This window comes from Sorex fumeus, unplaced genomic scaffold (assembly GCF_029834395.1).
Source record: "Sorex fumeus unplaced genomic scaffold, SorFum_2.1 ptg000010l, whole genome shotgun sequence".
Lineage (NCBI taxonomy): Eukaryota > Metazoa > Chordata > Mammalia > Eulipotyphla > Soricidae > Sorex > Sorex fumeus.
The window spans coordinates 14321725-14345236 of record NW_026606067.1 but is presented as its reverse complement, the minus strand read 5'-3'; positions in this window follow the sequence as shown (position 1 = coordinate 14345236).

The following is a 23512-nucleotide window of genomic DNA, read 5'->3' as shown; positions in this document are numbered from 1 at the left end:
CTGTCACTGTCCTCTCATTGTTCATCAATTTGCTAGAGCGGGCCCAGTAACGTCTTTATTGGAGACTTTGTTGTTACTGTGTTTGGCATATCAAATACATCACGGGTAGCTTGCCAGGCTCTGCTGTGCGGGTGAGATACTCTCGGTAGCTTGCCAGGCTCTCTGACAGGGGCGGAGGAATCGAACTCGGGTTGGCCATTTTGGCTGCATGCAAGGCAAACACCCTACCGCTGTGCTATTGCACACATCTATTATATAAAAATATTGGGAAATAAAATTTTTCCAACTTTTTTTTCTTTTTGGGTCACACCTGGTGATGCACAGGGGTTTCTCCTGGCTCTGCACTCAGGAATTATTACTGGAGATGCTCAGGGGACCATATGGGATGCTGGGAGTCAAACCCGGGCCGACCATGTGCAAGGCAAGTGCCATACCTGCTGTGCTATCTTTCTAGCCCCTTTCCAACTTTTTTTTGAAAAATTAAATTGACTGCTACAGGAAGTAGTTGCTGATGGCAGACACTACTCTCTCAGAAACCAAGAGCCAGTGATAGAGATATTTGTTAATCACCATTGAGTTTTAAAAATTACAATAGGGGGTGTGGCATTCAGTTTATACAGTCATTAGTAAAAATACATTGATGTTTTTGTTCATGAGGGATGTCATTTATAGATATAAAATTTTCTCATACAGCTGAATGCTAAAGGAAAACCTATGAGAAAAAAAATCCATTTATAAGACCTTTTGGGAACACACAGTTTTATTCAAGAGAAAAGATAATTTCAGAGCTTAGTTTAAAAAACACAGATTTTATATGATCTCTTCCATATAGTGGCTTTTTCCTTTAATCACAGACAGTGACTGATTCTGCAAATACCATGCTAAAATTTTGCTTTATTTAAAGAAACGTTTACCTTCTTTTCCCTCAAAATACTGTTTCAGCTGGTAAACATTCAGTTATGTTCTTGGTGGACAACCAGGACACTAGTGCGAGTGGGGAAGGTAGCCAAAGTTCCCAAGTGGCAGGCTGTAAAGAAGTTTGGCTTTCCCTGAGGTTTACACAGCTAATCAATTCTGCATATACCTTAATATTAGAGTAGACCAAATTTTCAAGTGGCTGAAACTCAAGAGAATTAGGAATTGCACCAGAAATATTTGACTTACATAAATGAAAATATTAGCTTTCATTTCTTAAGATGAAAAGTGATCATGAGTAAGTTAGGATATAATGAAAAACAGATTATGGTGTAGCTGTTGAAATGCAAACTAAGGGTTTAACCCTTTGAACCCTTTGATTTGGAGGGAGATGTGAACCACAAAGTCAGGAGAATGGCACTTAATGTCATGATATAAGGAAAATGAATGAGGATATTGCTTGAGCTTAGAATGCTCCCGAGTTCCAGGGGCTGAGAAAATGGACTGATTAGAAAATGATGTAAATGATGGGAAAGGAGTTATCAGGGACATCAGTTGAATGTAGTTGACTGAAGGCTAAGGGAAAAGTGAGAGGACCCAACTAAATGCATTAAATTCCACACTTAAGTTCAAGTACAGTGGGAACTTGGAATTCATTCTTGTATTTGGTCTATCTTGAGTGAAATATCAAGATCTACAGGAGAACAATTAAAGCAGTTCAATGCAGTGTTATGGAAAGAGAAACTTTAGAGGCCTTTGGACTTCTGGAGAAGATATGCGGCAGAAATAAATGAACAAAATTACATTGATCAATATAGGTGTGTTTAGTACAAAATGGGAAAAACTAAGTTGCAAATATTGGTATTTTGTAAGTAAAAAAGTATACTATGTAAAAGTAAACAAATAATTACGTAATTGGCATATCAACTCAAGTTTATCTTAGTAATTCCATTCTTTCATCCATCGCTGTCTTTCCCCTACCTCTCTAAACATCATTCTATTTTCAGTTACTGTACACTTGTTTATGTTTCATAAACTTTTATATAAATTGAATTAAAGAATATTTATTGTATTTTTCTCTTTTACTTTGCTCAACATCATTTATTTTCCTTGCTTTCGGTCCACACAAGACTGTATTACTAATTTAATCCTGGCTCACTCCCTGGCTATCAGAATTATTATTTTCATTCATCTAAGTTCTGAAAATCAATAGTTCATTCCATTGCATTGCTAAGTAAGAATTTAGCACTGTAGCACTGTCCTCCCACTGTTCACCGATTTGCTCAAGCGGGCCCAGTAACATCTCCACTGTGAGACTTCTTGTTTCTGTGATTGTCATATTGAATACATCACCGATAGCTTGCCAGGCTTTGCCATGCGGGTGAGATCTCTCAGTAGCTTGCCAGGCTCTCCGAAAGGGATGGAGGAATCGAACCCAGGTCAGCGGGGTCGGTTGCATGCAAGGCACATGCCTTACCCTCTGTGCTATCAGATGTAAGATTGTGCACAGATTATTTAACATTTATATGCTAATATTAGTTTGAGTTGTTTCCAGTCTGTTTACCCATATAAATATTGCAACATTGTAACTTTCTATATGTGAATTGTACTTCCTTATGCATAAATGCTTAGAGTTGAAATATCTCTAAGTAACATCACTATCACTATTACTATCACTATCACCCCGTTGTTCATTGATTTGCTTGAGCAGGCACCAATAACATCTCCATTCATCTAAGTCACATGCTAGTGTAGCCTAATGGCATATTGGGGACTCTTTCAGGGTCAGCGGAATGAGGACTATCATTGTTACTGTTTTTGCATATTGAGTATGCATATGCCATGGGTAGTTTGCCAGATTCTGCCATGTGGGCAGGATACTCTTGGTAGCTTGCTGGGATCTCTGAGAGGGATGGAGGCTTTTGGGGCAGCCTCTAATCACCTTTACAGTTGTTCCCAGTCAGGCATATATGTGGACAGGAGACTCACAGTAACCTGCTGGGTTTTCTGAGAGTGAGAACTAGACAATAAGAGGTCGTACGACCGTGATTGCAGCTGAGCGCTTCTGGAAGCTTGGTTTTATAATCTCTGGATCTTGGCCGTTGATAGGATTACACGGCAGTTGGTGGGTGTAACTGTCTAGCTACTGGAAGATGGGGTATCTGGGTGGAGGAGGCCCAGTCCCGAACAAAGCAGGCTTGGCGATCTCAGCCCCGGGTTCCGCACACCTGAATTTCTCTGCCGGTTCCTTCATGCGTGAGGCCCGTCCTAGTGTGTGGAGAGAGGTCTCAGCATAGCTGTGGCTGGATCCCAGAGGTCTTCAGCTACTGGGGCTTTGCTTAGGTTAGAGAGGGAAACTCAACCCTCCCCCATACAAGGGACCCTGGTGAGGACAGCCAGGTGTGGGGGCAGGAGACTCTGTGTTGTTCTCTTCCGGGAGCTTGGTAAGTAACATAGTAGGCAGATAAACATACATAATTTTTTCTAAAAATTATCAAGATTTCTTCCAAATTGATTTTGCATCCACATGGGCAATATTGTGAATTTTAATTATTCTGTATAGTCATCCTCAGTTGGATCAGTCCTTTTCTTTTAAAAAAATGTTTAACATATAGCTAGTAATCTTATTGAAATTTTATCCTTAATCCTTAAATTCCCATAAATAAAAATTATTTTAATGTGCTTCCTTTTTTTTGTTTGCTGTTTGTGGCAGTACGTGCTACCTTTGGTAAGGCTCTCCATTCTTCCATCTGTCTATACTCATGCCTTTTTGTAATTGTGTATGTGTGTGTGTGTGTGTGTGTGATAGAGAGAGGAAGAGAAACGCAGAGAGAGGAGAGAAAGAGAGAGAAGGTTGCTGAATTAAATATAAGCAATAGAATATAAAATGTCGTGGAACAAATTACTGAGGATACCCAGTGTTTGGCCAACTAATAAGAAAAGGGGACTTTCATACAAATATCTCTGGGAATAACACTAGGAAAAATGACTTCCAGAGGAGATTCAGCTCCAAATATCACATTGATTGTAGGTGAGCAGAGATTTATGAACCTGCCTAGTCACACCACAAGTACAGTAGGACCGGCTGGGAGACAATGAAGTATGCTGTTCAACTTCCCAAAGGAGACTGTAACCTTCAGAGGCAACACCAGAGAACTAACACAAATACCCTTTAATTTTCTTTGATGGTAAGTTTACATATTTTGTTCATTTTGAAATTGACTTGTTTTCTTTGTGTTTCACAGCAGATCAGACTTTCTTGTTATAAGTCCTATGTCAAATATTTATTTTGCATGTTTCTCCTCATCTCAAATAAGCCTTTGTATTATCTTAACAATACATTTTTTAAAAGATTTTTTTTTTATTTGTGAAGCACCATGAGGTACAGTTGTAGATTTACAAATCTTTGTGCTTGAGTTTCAGTTAAAAGATATTTTTGACTTTAATGAAGCTCAATTTATTTTGTTTCAGTTTATAAATCATGATTTCTGGCTTTATTAGTGGCCAAAGATTGCCCCATAATGATGTAGGAAAAAATTTCAAGGCAATTCTTATTAGAATATTCTCACACACTCATTAAATTTGAATCTTTGAAGACAAGTATGTGTTTTAAAAGAAAATGTCTTTTGCTGTAATTGTTGTATGTTTGAATATCACGATCACAACCACCCTGTTGTTCGTCGATTGCCTCGAGCAGGTGCCAGTAACGTCTTCTTCGTCCTAGGCCTGAGATTTTTTTTTTTTAAAGTGCCATATTCAAGGCTTTTTCAGGGTTAGGAGAATGAGACCCATCATTGTTACTGGTATTTGGCATATTGGGTATACCACGGGGAGTTTGCCAGACTCTGCCGTGTGGGCATGTTACATTTGGTAGCCTGCCAGTTTGACCAAATTAGGAATGAGATGATAAGATGATAAGCTTCTGGGAGCTGAGTGTGATGATCTCTGGATCCTGGCCGTTGTTGGAGTTACACGGCAGTTGGTGGGTATAACTGTCTAGTTACTGGCAGGTCCAGTCCCAAACTGTGCAGGCTTGGAGATCTCAGCCCCGGGTCCCACACACCTGGGTTCCTCTGTCAGTTCTTTTATGCATGAGGCTCATCCAAGTGTGTGGAGAGTGGTCCCAGCATGGCCTTGGCTGGGCCTCGGTGGTCTTCAGCTGTTGGGCCCTGGTGGAGACAGTCAGGCATAGGGTAGGAGACTCTGCCTTGTTCTCTCCCAGGAGCTGAGTGTGATGATCTCTATTTGTGATGTTTGAATATAAGACTGTTAAATAATTTAACTTTATTACTTTATTTTACTTCAACTCTGGTAAAAATCCTTAACGCATATAATATGGGATAGGTAGATACAGTTCGTTTTTGGTCTTGACTATGAAACTTATAATTTACCAATATTGAACTAATATTTGCAGTGGACATTTGTTTTGGGGGCACACACGGCAGTGCTTATTGCTTACTCTTAGATCTGAGCTCTGGCATGCTCTGGGGGACCCTATGCGGTGCTGAGGATCAAACTGTTGTTGGCAGCAATCAAGAAGTACCCTGCCATTGCACTATCACTCTGGTCCATTATTAATTAAAATTAAACAAATATTTTGAGCTATTCAATGAGGAAAAAGATTACATAAAAACTTTCAAGATTGTACTAACTTGAATTCAACATATAATATCAGTTGTTTGCCTCCAATATTGAGCCCTGTTTTAGGAAACAAAAATATTTAGACACTGGAACTATATAACTTTTGATCGATTGTAAATCAGGCAATTACCTTTTCCAGGTTCATAAAATAATATAGTAATATAGGAATTAAGTTAAGAAGATTGTTGATTTCCAGGCTTACACAAATTCATGATATGAATCAATGTATAGAGAAAACCTTAAATTTGGGAATGGAAAGATAAGATAACAGAGAAGATTCTTGTGTTGTATGTATCTGACTGGGGTCTGATACCCAGTACCGCATATGATCCCCTAAACCCCACCATGAGTGAGCAATATCTGAGCACAAAGTCAGGAGTAAGACTTGAACATTGCTGGATGTGACACGAAAAAAAAGAAAGGAGAAGGAAGGAAGGAAGGAAGGAAGGAAGGAAGGAAGGAATAACTTTAACTAGGTATAGTGAGGATACAGTTGCAGCTGGCTCTGGAGGCTATCTAGTGATAAATATTCTTTTTCAGTAATCTTTGGGTTTTTATACAATATAAGAGAATTAATTTAAATTGTTTAAAGCAATAGAAGCTCATGTCCTCATTCTTAAAGTTATCAGAATCTGCATCTATTGATTGCTACTTCCCTACATCAGGTGTTTAGTTACTTGTTGTTAGGTACCTCTCACCAGTTTATTTAGGTACTTACAATATTAAATTTGGACAAAAGACAGTCTTTCCTGGTCACTATTGATTATAGGACAAAGAAAACATAATTCTTTCATATATCTCTTAATTGTCCCCCTGAAAATGGTAGATCCATGAAAAACACACCTCAGAGCTCCCCATAGTCCTGCATTTCTGATAGAATCACTTCGTGCTGTTTTCAGAATTGAAGCATATTCAGGTTATTTTAGTTACAACATTGAATATAAAGTCTGACTGGCTGTTAATTTTTGAGGTACATGCTCAGAAAGATTTTTGGGGGTTTCTTTAGCTAGTACAGTAGGCAATGTTTACTTGCACTGGTTAACCAGGACTCCATCCCTGGCATCCCATATGGTTCACCAAGCCCTGTCAGGAGTGACCCCTGAACTCACAGTCAGGGGCAAGTCCTGAGAACCACTAGGTATGGCCCCTACACAAAAAGAAAACCAAACCAAAATGATCCTTGGAGAAAGAAAATTTGCATTTTCAATGTTCTGTTGTAGCAACAATAGCCAGTAGCCATTGCACTTATAGAGCTTCTCCTGTGAGCTACTGCCTTTTCACAACCTCTCTGCTGCTTTGTGCCAAGGGCTTTATCAACATTGTCTTATTTAATCCACACAAACATCTTTGAAGTTGGGCATTACCAGGAATATTTTACGGATGATGAATCTGAGAGTTAGAGTAGTTCAATAGTGTGTTCAGTGTAATACAATTATTAAATGGCAGGGCTATCATTGAGCCTACACTGGTTTGACCTCCAAACTCAAGTTCTTAACCACCTCATTATCCTGGCTTCATGCTTTGTAAAGCATGGCATGGTATGATATATGCCTTACTTCAGCTGGCTAATTCAAAATTATATGAAGTAGGTGCTCCTACTGTTATCAGCATCTTACAGGATAATAAAAATAAGATTTAGTGATTGCACTAAAAACACAAATTATTTATTGAACAATTGCAAATAGTTTAAGAAAATCTTTAAAATTACTGTTACCATTAACTTTCTGTGATTTCTCTTTGCTGTAACATAGTGACTATGACATATTTTATGGTTAAAAAAAATGACAACTCAAAACTTAAGAGTTGCCGAGTCCATGCTCTGACATTGGCTAACAATATAGTAGTAATGGAAACACTTCTCTGTATTTATTCATTTCTGTCAAAAATTATTTTAAGCTATATGTTATTGTTAAGTAGTCTTCACTAGTCACACATGGAAATTGAAATTAAAATTAATTGCAATAAAAAACATTTAAAATTTAGTTATTTGACTTCATTAGTCAAGTTTTAAGATCTCAATGACACATGTTGATTATAGTTAGAGCATTTACAGCATTAAAATGTTATATAAGAATCTATTTATAAAGATAAGTATAAAAATTAAAAATCATCTTAAGATATTATCAAAACTAACTTTAGAGGAAAATACACATTATCAATATCCTGCTATTATTATAATTGAGGATAAAATTCATGCTCCTAATGAAAGGTAAATTCACTGTCACTGTGCTCCCATTGTTCATCGATTTGTTCAAACAGGCCCAGTAACATTGTGAGACTTGTCACTGTGTTTGGTATATCGAATACCTCAAGGGTAGCTCGACAGGCTTTGCCATGCGGGTAGCTTGCCAGGCTCTCTGAGAAGGGCGGATTAATCATACTCCAGTTGGCCATGTTGGCTGCGTGCAAGGCAAATGCCCTACCCACTGTGCTATTGCTCCAGTGCAATAAAAAGGTAAATTATCAATAAAAAATATAAATATAAATTCTTTTATTTGGTGATAAGGACCAAAGCTTTCAAGTTTTTCCATGAAACAAATATATTTCTAATCTATGCACAAAAGATTTTTGTTTAACAAGAGGGGATGTTGTATACAACACGAATTCCTCAGAGAACCATATACAATGCCAGGGATAGAGCTGGGGTTGGCAATATGCCAGGGAAACACCTTAACTACTGTACTATATTTGTTTTTCCCTTCATCTAGTAAAACAGATATTTTAAAGAAAACAGACAAATTAATAGAAAACTGTTACATCCACAAAAGGAAGAACAAAAAAGTTTCCTTTGCATAATTTTGTAAAATATCAATCTCTGAAGATGCTAATAGGATTAAATAGAATTAAAATTAGTGTCTGATAATGTTGAGCTAAAACATCGTAAAGGCACAAAGTTCAGAGAACTTTTACATAGAGTATTTAAGAGACAGAGATGTCTTTAACATATTTCTGAACCAAGACATAAGAACTTAGAAGCTTAAGAGTGATGCATCTCAGTTATCTGGAGAAAGATTTGTGGCAGTGCACTTTATGGACTGAAAGATAACAAACTTTAATTAGATGGAATCAGTGAAATACAAAATAAAGGGAAATCTTTTATTGAAATACTTCAACGGAAGGAGGGAGACTGGTAAAATTCTATCAGGTGTAAACTTTTGCAAACTTGCATGGGAAACAAAATATGACTTAAGAGCTCAAAGTCCAGAACTCAGTGAATAAAACCAAATGGTGAGAATAATTCTAAGGATATTGGATCTTCATCAAGAGGATTCTAGCATTTGTCTACTTGCAAATGTATAAGAACTGTTATAGGTTGATTACCTTTTGAACCATTCTTTACCATTTGTAGCATTCCGCATTCATCTCCCTGCTTTAAAAACATAAAGGAACTTTGGGTGTTGGGTGCTGCTAGGTGCCACTGTGTCTGGGAGGTAGTTGCCAATTTTTCTAGTGAGAAGCATGCTCTGCAAGGAAAACATGGGGCTTTATTCTTATATGTACTCTGCCCCACCTTGGAGCTATCTCCTTAGACTTTTGTCTTTTTATATCCAGAGTAAACGTCCTATTCGGGTTGTTAGGCATTCGAATGAATCAATGCTCTTGGCCAAGTTTGTGTTGACAAGGACACCGACGCCTCCAACACCTCTTTTATCGCATGTTCTGAGGAACAATTCTTCTCCGGTGTCGAAAACGGCATGGTGAGATTCGTGCCTTCTTGTCTCGGTCAGACCAATGATGTCGTACTTGATCATTCGCGCTTGTACCATCAGGTCCTCGATGGATGCATCTGATGCTAGCGTACGTGCATTGAAAGTACAGACGATCATTTTTGTCTTCCTTCGTTGTGACAGCCTAGGTCGGCCTTGAGATTTTGTCAGCCTCTCCTTTCTCATCCTTCTCAGTGCTGCCATGTCGGTGAAGCCTTCAGGGTCAGGTGAATGAGACCAGTTGTAGTTACTGGTTTTGGCATATCGAATACACAGCGGATAGCTTGCCAGGCTCTTCCGTGCGGGCGGAATACTATCGGTAGCTTGCCAGTCTTTCCGAGAGGTATAGAGAAAGAAAGAAAGAGCTATGCTTGGAATATCACGTTTCACTCAAATGAGAGAACGAATCCGGAGTTCTGACATCCGTCGACGATCAAGGATCAGGGACGCTGTCTCATATGCCAAGGTGTCGAAAATCAGATGGGCTGGTCACATAATGAGATTTAAAGATGACCGTTGGACTAGAGCTGTTACTGATTGGATTCCACGGGATGTCAAGAGACCGTGTGGCCGCCCACCTACCAGATGGTCAGACTTCTTTGTCAAGATCATGAACGATCGGTTTGAGGCCCTCCATGTTCCCGGAGCGAAGAGATGCCATTGGGCTACACTAGCACGCGACAGGGACAAATGGAGACGTTACTGGCGCCCGCTCGAGCAAATCGACGACTAACGGGAAGTTAAGTGAAGTTGTTAAGTGATATCCAGAGTACTACTCTTAGATTTTACTAATCCTGTCTAGCATGACTCCTTGATAAATGCTTCTCTTCACACAAGTAATCATGGACTTTCAGTTTTTAATGAGGTCCATCGCAACTTCTGACTGCCCATTTACCATTTGTACTCAACCACATCCCTACTGTGGATGTAACTTTTTGTCCACATGAACTTGTGATCTAGTCATATCTATAGCACCAATCTTACCCATCATTCAATAACTACCTTCAGACTGACAGACATACAGGTGCCAAGTAATAATCCTCAGTTCGGTTGGGGTAAGATGCTGAAGAACAGTTACATTATGTTCTTTATTTTTCATTGGATTCTAACCACAATTCCCACATATCTTCCTCTCCCGCTTGCCTCTAAAGTTCCCTAAATATCCTTGCAATTCAAGTTTTTAAATTAAAGACAAAGAAAATGCCCCCAAAATTGTCCTTCACAATTGCTGAATTCTCTAAACTAATTTCTTCTCCCTCCAGCTTAGAATATGAAGCTTTCAGGATTTCCCTATCCCCTCTCAATTTTGACAATTAATTGTCATTTGTGAACTATTGAACATAACTCACTCTGTATGTGTGAGTATGTGTGTGTATGTGTATGTTCATTATACCTGGGTATTTGAAATCTTATGTTAGGTAAATTGTTTTTATGATTGAATCATTTCAATCGAAGAATATAACTAAACACAATAGAATGTGAAATTACCTTCTATGATGACTCCTAACTATATAGAAAACCAGATCACATTATTAAAATTTTAATAAAAGAAAGCATTTCTAAGTATTTCATACATTTGCTTCCATAATCATACTTCTTCACCAACATATTTAATTGTGACTGTGGTTATTTTAATGCTCATTTCATGTCTAGATTTCATAACTTTAGCTGATCATATATAACTGTCTATAAATATATGCCCATTCAGGAGTTCCTGTTTATATATAAGTCACATTCAAAAGCATTACACTGTATAATTATATAGTTAGATACATTTGAGAACACATAATTTAAGCAAACGAATGCAAGATCTTTGTATTGGAATAGAATCACTATGTGTTTAGAAGAGTTCTATTTTCTGGATTCAAGTGAAAAAATTCTTAAACATTAATAACTTCTACTAATTTTATTTCTGAATCAACCTAGCTAACTTATTGTGGAATGTACATAGCAGATGAAGTTTTAGAATGGCTTTCAAGGCAAGTGGTAAATATAAACAACTTTTAAATAAGTTTGGGAAATATAATGTTAAGATAATCATAGAGATAGGAAAGAGAGTGTAGTGTGTGTGCTCAGATAAACATCTTTTTTTAACATATAATGAGGCTATCTATAAGTTTTTGCTATTGTAGATTTTTATCTTTTTCTGTATTTGAGAATTTTGGATAGAGAATTTTCATATTAAAAATAAAACTCAATGTTACACATGATAAAACATTATTAACAAATTTGAATGCAAGTTGTTTGGATATAAGTTGTTCACGACTTCTAAAGTAATAAAATAGAATGATTTCAACAAAGTCAGTTTTCATTACTTTGAATTCTCCAGAGTTTTATATTTTTTAATATGGAAACACTGTGCTAATATTAGAGAAACATATGATTTTGGATTTGGAATTGAGTGCTACATTTGAGTCAATTTCATCCTCAAATTAATTGTGAAGTAATTAAGATCTATAAATAGAAAGATCTACATCTATTTTTTTGTGAGACAAACCTCCGAATATATGGCCATCCTATTCCCACAAGAATGTAGGTTAGTTGCTTCTAATGCCCAAAGTGGTTCCTATACCGCATATTGAAGTGACTATTTAAGTATTCCTCCCAATTATTGTGGTAGCAGCCTGTCTGCAGAAAACCAGAGCCTGGCTGTGACTGATCAGATGTCTGTCTCTCTGGATTTCATGGTGGTGGTTTGCCTTTGCAACCTCACTTATCTAGTAACTGCAGGAGAAGCCCCTGGTTTTCATTTTTGTTGAAATTTTTATTGTTGCAAGAATTCAATTGACACTTTCCAGATTCTTTCAATGTCAAGGCTGAAACTGAAGGTCAGAAGCATTTCTTGTGTATAAGTTTGAGCTCAGTAAATTTTATTTAAGAAGCAAAAAAAGAGATATGCTAAAGCTTAATATTACTCAACTGTATAGTATATACCTTTTAAGAAATGTCTTATATGAAAACCAATGCATATAAAATCATTTCTGAATATGAATTCCTGTTCTAGCATTCTGCCATATCACCATAATAATCCACTTGGTCAATTTAGGAAATGTATCATAATATGTGTGAATGTCATATTTAATTTATTCCTTTTACCAGGGGAAGCTCTCTTTAATTTATCATCTTAAAAATTACCAAAAAATACCAACTGTTGCATAAATATTTCATAAATGCACAAAAGAACAAACCAAGTATAAATTTATTATGAATAGAGTTAATCAAATTTTCAGAATTCATCTGTTAGTGGTGTCAACATTGGTAAATAGAACAAAACTAAGAAAAGTAAGCTTTCTGTACTGATAGCCCTGAAGCATGATAGCAAATCTGGCTGAGACAGTGGTGTGCAACAGAAAAAACTTCTCAGTAAATATTTTAAGCCATTATAATCCTTTTACTGTATTTTTTCTTCAATCTGTTACATCACTGTAAATGTCTGAATTGTCTCCTATGCTCTCCATAGAAAATGAATTTATAGTTAGAATAGCATGAGGAAACAAAGAATTTGTAGCTTAAAAGCATGTGGGTAAAAACATTTTATATCAGGAGTGTTTCAGGAGTTAAATAAAATAATAGTGATAGCCTAATAATGATAACAGTAGACAAAAGAAACTTCATTTTTTATTTTTGTTAATTTGATTTGCCTTGACAAATTTTATAACAGCTGGAACCCTCCAAAGCTAGTCCTTAAGGGATAGCTGCTTTGTGTCTCTTACTCTGTATTCTTTGTCTTTATTTTTAGTTGACTAATAGGATACTGGGAAACAGGTTTATTAAATAATTGAGTTGAATCCGTGTAATAAATACATTTACCTATAACCTGTAACAAAACTTATTAGTTTGTTAATTATTATTAACTGAGAATCTTGAGTAGAAAAGAACTAGCTCTTCTCCAAGCGTATTTCGGGCACACCATGGAGAAAGTACTAAGTATTTTATAGTAACAGTTCGAGAGCAGGTGAAATTTCACTGTGAATCTGTCAAATGAGGTTTGCAGTCAGCAGAATGAGTAATATATTGGGGAATGGCATTAAAGGTAATGGTTTCACTGTTCGATATGAAGAACCTTCATTTTTAAGTTTTCAGCAAAAGCATATAGCCTACACTGTCATTGCCACCTTCAGTAATAATAATGACAATGAGAATGCCTCCTCATGCATAAAATCATGAAGGAAGTTTTATATGTATTTGTACACATATATGCTATAAAATTTATACAGATAAGCATGGAAATGTTTAGAGATGAGTAAAAATTTTAGCTAGTGTCACTATTTGAATTTCAATTTTCAGATCATATTCTAAACATCTTGAGCATTTTTTTGAAATATTTACCTCTTGATAGAGAAGCCTGGCTAAATTTAGGAAGTACTATTGTTTTACAGTAAAATTTCTCAAAGTTCACATTCTTATATACTTCTTTTTAAACAGATTAGTCAAGAGTCTTTCTACATTATAGTCATTTCTGCCCAAACCTTGCCTGTCTGGTTTATCTGTTAATGAATATTTCTACATGACATTATAACTTTATTTTTCTTATAAGTTAAAACTCCACTATACCTATATTTTCCATTCCCAATACTTGCTATAATTTTGATAGTAATAATCACTCATTGATCAGTATCAAGATCAAAATTTATTACTTCTTCACACTGCTGAATATAAGGAAAATACTGTTTTATTTTAGGCTTCTTGAATCACACCTGGTGATACTCAGGGATTACTCCTGGGTTTGCACTCAAGAATTACTCCTGGTGGTGCTCAGGGGACCTTATGGGATGCTAGAGATCGCACCTGTGTCAGTCATGTACAAGGCAAATGCCCTACCATAGAAATTCAAAGAACATTACCAAGTTCATGTATCAAAGACACATTTAATTTTAATATGCATTTCTTTGTATAAACTATTTGTATATAATCAATAATAGGCAATACAGTATACTATTCATTCATTCATTCATTCATTCATCATCCTGTTAATCGTCGATTGCCTCGAGCAGGCCCCAGTAACGTCTCTTTCATCCTAGCCCTGAGATTATATTCAAGGCTTTTTAGGAGAATGAGACCCATCATTGTTACTGGTATTTGGCATATTTGGTGCGCCACGGGGAGTTTGCCAGACTCTGCCCTGTGGGCAGGCTATATTCGATAGCCTGCAAGTTTGTCCAGATGTTCTGATAAGATGTCGCGCGGCCGCATTTGCGGCCGCGCGGTTCCGGGAGCTGCATTTTGTAGTCTCTGAGTCTTGGCCGCTGATGGGATTACACGGCGCCAGGGGGCCAGGTGGTGGGTGTGACCCCCGCCTACTGGAATTTGGAGGATCTGGGTGGAGGATGCTCGACTCCAATTTGAGTAGGCTTGGAGATCTCGGCCCCGGAACCCGCGTGGCTTTGTCCCTCTGCCAGTACCTTCATGTGTGCGGAGAGTGGTCTCAGCATGGTGGTGGCTGGTCCCGGAGGTCTTCGGCTGCCGGAGCCCTGGTCGGGGTGGGGAGGAAAGCTCAGTATACAATACAGTACAGTATACTATTGGTTATATAAAAATAGTATACAAATATATACATATGTATGTATTCTTGTATTTTAAATAATTTAACTATTGAACTATTATTTAATATTTGTTGTCAAGACCCTTTAACCAAAATGAAACTGAGGCTCAAATAGATAATCTATCTTTGTTTTTAGTATAGTTTTACTTATAAGTGGTGGGGATTCTTTATCCTGCAAGGGGCTACTTATGTTTTTATAACATAATTCACAGGTCATGCAATGCTTGCAGAAGAGGCAAACACTGCCAAGAAGAATAGGACTGTCCAGCAGATTAGCAGGGTCTTACAATATGTTTTCAAAGTCCTTATATTAGGTCACGGTCACGGTTCTCCCATTGTTCATCAATTTACTTGAGTCGGCCCAGTAACGTCCCCATCATGAAACTTGTTGTTACTGTGTTTGGCATACTAAATATGTCACAGGTAGCTTGCCAGGCTTTGCAGTGCAGGTGATATACTCTCGGTAGCTTGCTGGGCTCTCCAAAAGGGGCGGAAGAATCGAATCCAGCTCGGCCAGGCCGACTGCCACAAGGCAAATGCCCTACAGCTATGCTATCACTCCAGCTACCATGTGTTTAGTTTATTTATATGAATTTCAATGATATTTACATTTGTTTACTCTAAGGGGCATATGATTGCATATTCCTAAAACAGTTATTTATTTAAAGTTAAAGTGGTTTATTGTATAAATTAATATCACAAAGTATTTTTAGTTTTTAGTTGAAATGGATCAATTTTATAGCATACTATAAATCTGGTTTGTTCCTATCATTTAAAACAGAGGAGATGCTTTTTTCTGTATAATAAAATTCCCTTTACTCAGAAAGTTTATCTAAATCAATTAATTGCTCATTTGTGTAACTTTTATAATTCTTGCTTATATTATTTTGAGGGGGTACCAGGTCTGAAGAGGAGAGGTAGGTTTTGAGACCATACGCAAAACTCCTCAGGGACCTTTCCTGCTCAGTGCTCAAGTGATCCCTGCTGGTCATCTGGGGACTTTATGTGGTGCTGGGAATGGAAAGAATGTGTCTCCACTTCTGTATTTTCTCTCATAATTATAAGGTATTGTTTGTTAATTAGTGTTTTATTTTTGAGCTGTTGCTCAGGAATCACAACTAGAGGTGTTTAGGGACGATAAAGGGTACTCGGGATGAAACCCGGTTCAGATGATTGCAAAAATAAAAATGTTTTACCCACTGTAGTATTTCTCCAGTCCCACCTAATACTTTTTTAACAGAGACTTAGGGATGTACCATAGAGTGAACCCTATTCATTCTTAATGAGTCATATATATATATATGTACATATATATATAGAGTTTATTCTTTAGAAGTTACATTCTTGTCAAAATATAAACTTAAAGAACAATCACATTCTTCTCTGAATTCATTGAAATGAATGCTTATCTTTATTGGAGTGAGGTGCTAAAATATAATGGATGCCTATTTCTTATAAGAAATAAATTGAGGTTAAATAAATAATATTTGTAATAATAAATGTAAATAGCACATAGTTTAAAAGCAGTGAGAGTCAGATAATTTTTATTATTGAGTTAAAGTTAAGGTCACATGTTTATTGAAACTAGTAAATGTTGAAATATTATTACACATTATTTTAAAACAAAAATGATGTGTAGTTTTTCAACTACTTGCTTTATTCACAAAATTTATTTATGTGTAAAACATATTCTGGAGGAAGAGGAGAGAACGCAATGTATGTTGGTTGCGCAAGAGCCAAAGTATAAAACCATCCACCATTTAGAAATGCTGAAAGCCTGGTGGAAGAGTTCTGTTGGTCCCGTTAGCTGAGCACTGACCTATCCACACAGGTAGACCAACAGCCCAAGAGCCCCATAAAAATGCTTTAGAGGCTCCCAGGAAAACTAAGAAAATAGTGTTATTAAATTTGTTTCAAAGTGAAGTATTTGCATTGTGTAATAGTAATAATAGACAAATATTTACTATAGATTTATTACCAATTATTTATAACTGGTTATACTTAAGCATACTTTTGTTGAGTGGCAGGCATCATTTTTATGTGTTTTCATTATGATAAAATATACAGATACTGAAATTTGCCTGATAAATCCCTTCTCTGAGCAATAAAATTGATGAAGTGAGTTTTCAAAAGGATATGTTTTAAAATAAAGAAGTTTAGATTATTAGATAGAAAAGAGATCACTAAATCAACAATGGTTAAAGGGATCACTCAGGATGAGAGATGTGTGCTGAAAGTAGTCAAAGGATCAAATATGATGGCCTCTCGGTATTTGTATTGCAAACCATAATGCCAAAAAGTAGAGAGAGAGTAAAAGGGAAAACGTTTGCCATAGAGGTGTGTGTGTCGGGGGGTGAGGTTATAAGGGAGAAGGATACCGGGGACATTGGTGGTAGAAAATGTACACAGATGGAAGGGTTGGTGTTCGATCATCCTATGACTGAAACTCAAACATAAAAGCTTTGTAACTGTATCACACAGTGATTCAATAAAAAAAGAAAGAGAAATAAACAATGATTCTTAAGTTTTTTTTAAACAGCAAATTAAAAACTCTACAAGTTAAATTCAATTTATATAAATATACTATAGTAGAATATAATAGGGGAATCATTATTGTATGAATGCATGTAGTGAGACTTCAGAAAACAGTGATAAAAGAAAGGAAAAGTGGCAGGTACATAGTATAACTATCTGGCAGTGTAATGTTATTTTTATCAACAGTGTAAAAAAGATTCAGTCAACACTTGTTTATTTTTTGACATCTTGCCAACTACATGTTAGACAGAATTTCTTGCACTGAATAAATGACTTGGTATATTTTGTGTCACTGTTCCTAAGAAAAGAATAGACAATCTTTTGCTATGTATGACTCTTACAGATTGAAAAAGAAAAAGCTAGTTTGAATGAACTTGATTGATTTTAAATAAAGTTGACTTTTGTTTCTGACTCTCAGATAACCTTTAGACTCAAAACAGCTTCAAATGACTGTTTTTTCCCCATTATGTCTAGCAGATAATCTAGACAGCCACTGTTTTCTTAGTGCTGAAATCTTGAGAGTAATAAAACATCAGAAAAAAAATGAGTAGCTTCTTAGCCTCAAATTACCTTCATGAACTGGTCTAATTGATTCAATCACAGGGTAGAGAAGGTGACTTTAATACAAAATCCAAATGGGCAATAAAATTTTTCCAAACTTATGAGGATGAAGTATATACCTGTGATTCATTTTTAATGTTAATTATTTATGGATAAGAAAATCATGTGAGAAGTTTACATTTGGATGAAACAGAACTTGATATACTTCTGATGAGATTTATTTTGTTGTATTTAGATACATGAGGTTTTTTTAGATGAAATTTCAGTAATAATTATTTCTTTATTGACATAAAAATGGCATAAATGCTTATGTGGATCAATTAAAACTTAATACAATATGTTCCTATGCACCTGTTACATTTATAAATAATTAAATTAAGTGGAGACTGACAGTGAAAAGCAATAGGATAGCCATCATTGGGCTGAATAGAAAAGTCCCTTTATTTCATTCCAATGAAATGTATAAATAAGTTCCTTGCAATAGATGATAAAATGAAGAAATGGTGAAATCACAGTGTTTCATTGAAGTAGATTTAAAACTAGTATAGTATAAAGCAAACCAAGGCATTCAGTCATGCAATCAACTCTTGATTATCTTCATTCTACAAAATAGTGTGAATAGATGATCATGTGAATACAGTTTGACATTGTTTGAAAGCTTTTCAGTTGATTTCATTGGGAAAAATCCTGTTGTCATTGTTTCACTAGAATGAGAGCTTAAAGATGACAAGAAACTAGTTTGCCCTTTGAATACCAATACTCAAGGCCAAACATCATGCCTGATTTAGGAGAGGGATTTTTTTTTTCCTTAAAGCTGTGTTGGGTAAATTTGGGGCCTGAGAGATAGTACAGCAAGTAAGGTATTTGATTAGGGAGCAGCTGACTGAACTGAGTTCTTTTCCCAACACCCCATGTAGTTCCCTGAGTACTGCAATGAGCAATTTCTGAGTGTAGAGCCAGGAGTAACCCCAAGCACTGCCAGGTGTCAAAATGTGTTAGGTAAATTGTTATTGATTGAGGGGAAAAGAATAGAGTTACAATTCCAACAGGTACAGCCCGCCCCCAAGGGCCTGGGTTCCTCTCTGGGCACGCGCAGCTAGAAACAGCCCCGAGACAGCCGGTTTTCAACCCCTGAGCCGCGTGGGACGGGCACAGAGGCCCAGCTCTGGGCAACAAAGCTGAACGGCTCCAATTCCAACAGGTACAGCCCGCCCCCAAGGGCCTGGGTTCCTCTCTGGGCACGCGCAGCTAGAAACAGCCCCGAGACAGCCGGTTTTCAACCCCTGAGCCGCGTGGGACGGGCACAGAGGCCCAGCTCTGGGCAACAAAGCTGAACGGCTCCAATTCCAACAGGTACAGCCCGCCCCCAAGGGCCTGGGTTCCTCTCTGGGCACGCGCAGCTAGAAACAGCCCCGAGACAGCCGGTTTTCAACCCCTGAGCCGCGTGGGACGGGCACAGAGGCCCAGCTCTGGGCAACAAAGCTGAACGGCTCCAATTCCAACAGGTACAGCCCGCCCCCAAGGGCCTGGGTTCCTCTCTGGGCACGCGCAGCTAGAAACAGCCCCGAGACAGCCGGTTTTCAACCCCTGAGCCGCGTGGGACGGGCACAGAGGCCCAGCTCTGGGCAACAAAGCTGAACGGCTCCAATTCCAACAGGTACAGCCCGCCCCCAAGGGCCTGGGTTCCTCTCTGGGCACGCGCAGCTAGAAACAGCCCCGAGACAGCCGTTTTTCAACCCCTGAGCCGCGTGGGACGGGCACAGAGTCCCAGCTCTGGGCAACAAAGCTGAACGGCTCCAATTCCAACAGGTACAGCCCGCCCCCAAGGGCCTGGGTTCCTCTCTGGGCACGCGCAGCTAGAAACAGCCCCGAGACAGCCGGTTTTCAACCCCTGAGCCGCGTGGGACGGGCACAGAGGCCCAGCTCTGGGCAACAAAGCTGAACGGCTCCAATTCCAACAGGTACAGCCCGCCCCCAAGGGCCTGGGTTCCTCTCTGGGCACGCGCAGCTAGAAACAGCCCCGAGACAGCCGGTTTTCAACCCCTGAGCCGCGTGGGACGGGCACAGAGGCCCAGCTCTGGGCAACAAAGCTGAACGGCTCCAATTCCAACAGGTACAGCCCGCCCCCAAGGGCCTGGGTTCCTCTCTGGGCACGCGCAGCTAGAAACAGCCCCGAGACAGCCGGTTTTCAACCCCTGAGCCGCGTGGGACGGGCACAGAGGCCCAGCTCTGGGCAACAAAGCTGAACGGCTCCAATTCCAACAGGTACAGCCCGCCCCCAAGGGCCTGGGTTCCTCTCTGGGCACGCGCAGCTAGAAACAGCCCCGAGACAGCCGGTTTTCAACCCCTGAGCCGCGTGGGACGGGCACAGAGGCCCAGCTCTGGGCAACAAAGCTGAACGGCTCCAATTCCAACAGGTACAGCCCACCCCCAAGGGCCTGGGTTCCTCTCTGGGCACGCGCAGCTAGAAACAGCCCCGAGACAGCCGGTTTTCAACCCCTGAGCCGCGTGGGACGGGCACAGAGGCCCAGCTCTGGGCAACAAAGCTGAACGGCTCCAATTCCAACAGGTACAGCCCGCCCCCAAGGGCCTGGGTTCCTCTCTGGGCACGCGCAGCTAGAAACAGCCCCGAGACAGCCGGTTTTCAACCCCTGAGCCGCGTGGGACGGGCACAGAGGCCCAGCTCTGGGCAACAAAGCTGAACGGCTCCAATTCCAACAGGTACAGCCCGCCCCCAAGGGCCTGGGTTCCTCTCTGGGCACGCGCAGCTAGAAACAGCCCCGAGACAGCCGGTTTTCAACCCCTGAGCCGCGTGGGACGGGCACAGAGGCCCAGCTCTGGGCAACAAAGCTGAACGGCTCCAATTCCAACAGGTACAGCCCACCCCCAAGGGCCTGGGTTCCTCTCTGGGCACGCGCAGCTAGAAACAGCCCCGAGACAGCCGGTTTTCAACCCCTGAGCCGCGTGGGACGGGCACAGAGGCCCAGCTCTGGGCAACAAAGCTGAACGGCTCCAATTCCAACAGGTACAGCCCGCCCCCAAGGGCCTGGGTTCCTCTCTGGGCACGCGCAGCTAGAAACAGCCCCGAGACAGCCGGTTTTCAACCCCTGAGCCGCGTGGGACGGGCACAGAGGCCCAGCTCTGGGCAACAAAGCTGAACGGCTCCAATTCCAACAGGTACAGCCCGCCCCCAAGGGCCTGGGTTCCTCTCTGGGCACGCGCAGCTAGAAACAGCCCCGAGACAGCCGGTTTTCAACCCCTGAGCCGCGTGGGACGGGCACAGAGGCCCAGCTCTGGGCAACAAAGCTGAACGGCTCCAATTCCAACAGGTACAGCCCACCCCCAAGGGCCTGGGTTCCTCTCTGGGCACGCGCAGCTAGAAACAGCCCCGAGACAGCCGGTTTTCAACCCCTGAGCCGCGTGGGACGGGCACAGAGGCCCAGCTCTGGGCAACAAAGCTGAACGGCTCCAATTCCAACAGGTACAGCCCGCCCCCAAGGGCCTGGGTTCCTCTCTGGGCACGCGCAGCTAGAAACAGCCCCGAGACAGCCGGTTTTCAACCCCTGAGCCGCGTGGGACGGGCACAGAGGCCCAGCTCTGGGCAACAAAGCTGAACGGCTCCAATTCCAACAGGTACAGCCCGCCCCCAAGGGCCTGGGTTCCTCTCTGGGCACGCGCAGCTAGAAACAGCCCCGAGACAGCCGGTTTTCAACCCCTGAGCCGCGTGGGACGGGCACAGAGGCCCAGCTCTGGGCAACAAAGCTGAACGGCTCCAATTCCAACAGGTACAGCCCGCCCCCAAGGGCCTGGGTTCCTCTCTGGGCACGCGCAGCTAGAAACAGCCCTGAGACAGCCGGTTTTCAACCCCTGAGCCGCGTGGGACGGGCACAGAGGCCCAGCTCTGGGCAACAAAGCTGAACGGCTCCAATTCCAACAGGTACAGCCCGCCCCCAAGGGCCTGGGTTCCTCTCTGGGCACGCGCAGCTAGAAACAGCCCCGAGACAGCCGGTTTTCAACCCCTGAGCCGCGTGGGACGGGCACAGAGGCCCAGCTCTGGGCAACAAAGCTGAACGGCTCCAATTCCAACAGGTACAGCCCACCCCCAAGGGCCTGGGTTCCTCTCTGGGCACGCGCAGCTAGAAACAGCCCCGAGACAGCCGGTTTTCAACCCCTGAGCCGCGTGGGACGGGCACAGAGGCCCAGCTCTGGGCAACAAAGCTGAACGGCTCCAATTCCAACAGGTACAGCCCGCCCCCAAGGGCCTGGGTTCCTCTCTGGGCACGCGCAGCTAGAAACAGCCCCGAGACAGCCGGTTTTCAACCCCTGAGCCGCGTGGGACGGGCACAGAGGCCCAGCTCTGGGCAACAAAGCTGAACGGCTCCAATTCCAACAGGTACAGCCCGCCCCCAAGGGCCTGGGTTCCTCTCTGGGCACGCGCAGCTAGAAACAGCCCCGAGACAGCCGGTTTTCAACCCCTGAGCCGCGTGGGACGGGCACAGAGGCCCAGCTCTGGGCAACAAAGCTGAACGGCTCCAATTCCAAACAGGAGACATTCCCAACTCCTCGCCCAGTGCCAGGGACTCTTTCCGGAGCCGCGGCCGCTAACGCGGCCGCGAAATATTTTCCCACTACATATGCCATAGGAACCATAAGCTAACTTCTTAGATGGAAACTTCTCTATTTTAGCTCAGCCACTAGAAATCCAGTTGCCAATAACTCATAAGCCTATCTTAACTCACACTGCATATCAAGCAGAATAGTAACACTGAACGTGAAGGACTAAACCACACCTCTCACAATGGTAAAGCAACGCAAAAGCCCACCAAACATTCATATTGAAGAGTCTAGCCCAGATGACACCAACAGTACTGTAGTGTTAGACAACCTCTCTGACAAGGAATTCAGAAGGGAGCTACTTAGGATGCTTAGGGAATTAAAAGAAACAATGGAAACCAATGCCAATAGAAGACAAGAGGATCTGAAGGCAGAAATGAGGAAAATGCAATCAGAAATGTCAGACCTGAAAAATCTCGTAGGCGAATTGAAAAGCTCAGTGGAAGGCCTCAGCAGCAGAGTAACAGCGGCTGAGAACAGAATCAGTGAGCTCGAAGATGAAGTTCAGAGACTCTCCCGAAAAGAACAGAAAATGGAAAAGAGACTCACAATTCGGGAACAGATGGCAAGAGAAGATCGTGATGAAGCCAAGAGGGGTAACATAAGAATTATTGGAGTCCCAGAGGGACAGGAAGAAAACCTCGATGAAGAAGAAACTGTCAAAGACATCATTGCTACAACATTTCCAGAGCTGAAGAAAACTTGTGACCACATTCAGGAGGCCCGAAGGGTACCAGCTAGAAGAAATCCGAATAAAAATACCCCAAGACACATTCTGATCAAAATTACCAAAACCTTAGACAGAGACAAAATTCTGAAAGCAGCAAGATCGAAGAAAGAAATCTCTTACAAAGGAGCATCCTTAAAATTCACAGCTGATTTTTCTGATGAAACCCTCATGGCCCGAAAACAGTGGTGGGACATAGTAAAAAAACTCAATGAAATAAATGCCTCCCCCAAAATACTTTTCCCAGCAAGACTCTCATTCATAATAGAA